Here is a 4213-nt window from a genome sequence, read left to right as displayed (position 1 = left end):
GCTTTCCTGCAACCCTAATTCCAACAATTGGTATCAGAGCAGGCATCGGCTCCCAGGGCTACGCCGCCAGCACCCTCCAACTCACGTTCTCCGATTGAGGTGAGCTTTCACAAGCGCTTGTAGGTCCCTATACTCTGCAATTCAGTCCGTAGGGCTGGGCGTTCTCAAAAATTGCATTTGAGCTCGTTTCGAGCTCCGTTTTTGTATTTCAAGTTCCGCACAGGTGTTTTCGTCATTTTGTGTGTGTAGAAATTTCGACAGTGTGATTTTCTACAAAACAGGCATACGTATTCTATTGTGGACTGTGCTACATAGCACGAGTTATTTTTTGTTTAGTCTTTGCTTCATTACAGGTAGCTTTTGCATCAGTTTTAGTCAGTGGCCATGGCTGATAACAGCAATGATGTATTTCGCATGTTGTCTGCTGCTGCTGCTGATGACAAACTGGATGGAGACAGTAACTACCCACTTTGGGCATACATGATGCAGCATGTTTTAGTTGCAAAAGGAGTGTGGAACATTGTGCAGGGTATGGATGTACATCTAGGTTCTGTGGTTGTAGGATCTGTTGAGGATGTTGCAGGTTCTAGCAGCTCTACTGTTGCTACTGTTTTACCCACTACTGAACAAGCTCGTTGGGATGGTAAAGATGTGCAGGCTCATGCCTTGATTGCACTTTTTGTTAAACGTAACATCACCCCACATATTCGTTCAGCTAAAACAGCAAAACAGGCTTGGGATATTCTAGCTGGTTTGTATGCAGGTCGTAACGAGGTAAAAATCTCTTACCTGCGTAAGAGCTAGAATCGAAGATTATGTAGGAAGATGATGACATGAATGTTTTTCTTACTGAGATTAAAGATCTCAAGGAACAGTTGATTTCTGCAGGTGAGATTATTCCTGATCATTCTCTTATGCAGACTGTTCTTGATGCTTTACCTGAGTCATATTAGACTTTTGCTTCCACGTGGAGACTTGTTACTGAGAGGACAGACCTGATGTTGTCAAGTATGATACTTTAGTCAACAAGCTCGCAAGAAGCGCAGTCCAGGAAAAACAGGGCTAGGCAGCGTGTAGTTGATCAGGCATTTATTGCTGCCCAGCAGAGAAGAAGTGGTAAGGCAGTCTCTTCCACTGTTTCTTCTTCTATTAATAGGTCTGCAACTTCTTCTCCTTCCACAGGTAGCAACAATAAGTCTCAGAAAGCTCTTGATAAAGGCAAGAAAAAGATCAGGTGCAACTATTGTAAGGCAACTGATCATGTCATTAAGAATTAACCTAAGCTAAAGGCTAAAGAGGCAAAGAAGAAAGAGTCAAATGCAGCCACAATAGCGGATGTTTCTACAAATGCAGATTCTGCAAATGTTGTGCAGGATACAGAATGGGCATTTAGCGTGTATTGCCAGTATGACCCATCTGTACATGATGCATGTTTGGCAGTTTCCGTTGACTCTAATGTATGGTATTTTGACAGTGGTGCTACAAAGCACATTACCTCACATCGTGATATGTTCACTTGTCTTGAGGCTGTCTCTAATGGGAATACTGTCACATGTGCCAATAATGCTTCTTACCCAGTGGGCGTTGGTAAAATTATGCTTACTGCTGCAAATGGCAGCGCTTTCACACTTTCAGATGCTTTGTATGTGCCAAGGATAAAGAAGAATCTATTGTCTGTCTCTGCGCTTGCTAGACTTGGATTTGTAGTCAAATTTGTAGATGACAGATGTACTGTCATGATTTGACTTCCGGTGATACGATTATTGCATCTGGCACCTTGTTTCGTGGGCTGTATAGGCTCAATTCTTTATGACAAATGTGTGGAAGATTCAGCAAATGCAGTTTCTGATGAAAAGGCAGTTTCAGATGCAAAACTATGGCATGCTCGTTTTGGTCATCTGAACTTTGCTAGCTTGCTGCGTTTGCAGAAATTTGATATGGTTGCTTCATTGCCTCCTCTTGAGGCACCATTGAAACATGTTTGTGAAGGCTGTATTTTGGGCAAAATGCAGCGTTCTGCGTTTCCAAAGAATGGTTATGTGCGGGCCACTCGCAAATTGTAACTTGTACATAGTGATGTATGTGGGCTTATGCAAACTCCGTCATTTGGTAAACACTTGTACTTCGTGACTTTCATTGATGATTACTCAAGGCATGCATGGGTATATCCATTGAAGGTAAAGTCCGAAGTGTTTTTGTGCTTCAAACAGTTTATGCTTATGGTTGAAAATGTATCCAATTGTACTGTGGGCACCCTCCGTTCTGATCGAGGGGGGGAGTACATGTCTAAAGAGTTTGATGCATTTCTGGCTAGTCGTGGGATAAAACACCAATGTACAGTGCCGTATACCCCTCAGCAAAATGGTGTTGCTGAGAGGAAAAGCAGGTCACTTATGGAGATGGCACGATGTATGATCAAGAGCCAAGCTTTGCCACATGCGTTTTGGCTTGAGGCTGTCATGTGTGCTGCATATGTACTCAACAGGTGTCCCACTAAGGCCTTGCAGTCTATTACTCCATACGAAGCTTGGCATGGCAGGAAGCCTTCTATTGGTCACTTGCATGTCTTTGGTTGCTTGGCCTATGCTTTAGTGCCTGTGCAACAATGCAGAAAATTGGATGATAAAGCTGTCAAATGCATTTTTGTTGGTTACAGTGCTGAGAGCAAGGGTTACAGATTGTATCATCCGTAGTCAAAGCATATCTTGATTAGTCGAGATGTTGTTTTTGTGGAAGATGCTGTGCAGCCTTTGTTATCATGTAGTACCAAAGACATGTACCAAAGAGACAGGTGTGAGCTCACGGGATGTATTTGATATGTTGTTGCCTCTATTTACAGGTGGGAATTCAAATGTAAGTCCTAATGAGGCAAATATTCAGCCTATGCAGATTTCAAACGACATCATAGATCAGCCTATTTCTGATGCAGATTTACAGGATGTAATTTATGAAGATAGGGCTGAAAATGAACAGGCTAGAGGTATGCCTAAATGGCTGGTGCAAACCTTGCGTGATAATAAAATTGATGCACCTATGTCTAGTTGTACTCGTTCAGGTTTTCAGCATGCCTCTTATGCATCAGATTGTTATGCTTTGGGTGTGTCTAGTATGTGTGAAGAGGAAGAACCTCTTTCATTTGATGAGGCACAAAAATCAGAAAATTGGTTGGCTGCAATGCAAAGTGAATATGATGCTATAATGAAGAATGGTACATGGTCTTTGTGTGATTTGCCTATTGGTAAAAAGGCCATTGGATGTAAGTGGGTTTTTAAGTTGAAACAAAAGCCAGATGGCAGTGTTGATCGCTATAAAGCTAGACTTGTTGCAAAGGGTTATGCTCAAGAAAAGGGCATTGATTTTGATGAGACCTTTGCTCCCACTTGTCGTATGACTACCATTCGTAGCATTTGTGCATTGGCAGCTCATAATGGTTGGAATGTACATCAGTTGGACATAAAGACTGCGTTCTTGAATGGAGATTTGCATGAGGAGGTGTATGTATCGCAGCCTCATGGTTTTGTTCAAAGAGGGCAGGAAAACAAAGTGTGCAGGTTGAAAAAGGCTTTATATGGTTTAAAGCAAGCTCCACGAGCTTGGCATGAAAAGATACATGCATATTTGACTGCACATAGTTTTCAGAATAGTCCAATAGAAAGCACTTTGCATGCTAAACGTGTGAATGATGTACATCTAATCATTGCTGTCTCTATGTCAATGACATGCTGCTCATAGGACCAAATGAGAGTCATATTGCTGATTTTAAGGCTGATTTGAATGCCTCTTTTGAGATGTCGAATTTGGGACATTTGCATCATTATTTGGGGATATAGTTTAAGCAGTGTGATGGAGGAATTGCTTTGTGTCAGACAAAGTATATTGAGACATTGTTACGGAGATTTGGCCTTGAAGACTGCAAGCCTATTGCTACTCCAATGGAGACAGGTTTGAAGTTGAGTCTTCATGATACTGGAGATCACTTTGATGTCACACTCTATCAGACAGCTGTTGGTTGCCTCATTTATGTATGCATTACAAGGCCGGACATTCAGTTTGCAGTCTCACAGGTGAGCAGGTTTATGCATAGCCCAGGGTCTCAGCATTGGAAGGCAGTTAAATGCATCTTTCGTTACTTGAGTGGCACCATACATCTTGGGTTGTTTTATCCCAAGGGGGGATCGTTGCCGCCAGATTTGCATGCTTTTTCGGACTCAGA

Source organism: Cibotium barometz, chromosome 50, assembly GCF_041138505.1.
Source record: "Cibotium barometz isolate CiBa-2024 chromosome 50, ASM4113850v1, whole genome shotgun sequence".
Taxonomy (NCBI): domain Eukaryota; kingdom Viridiplantae; phylum Streptophyta; class Polypodiopsida; order Cyatheales; family Cibotiaceae; genus Cibotium; species Cibotium barometz.
Note: the sequence above shows the minus strand (reverse complement) of the source record.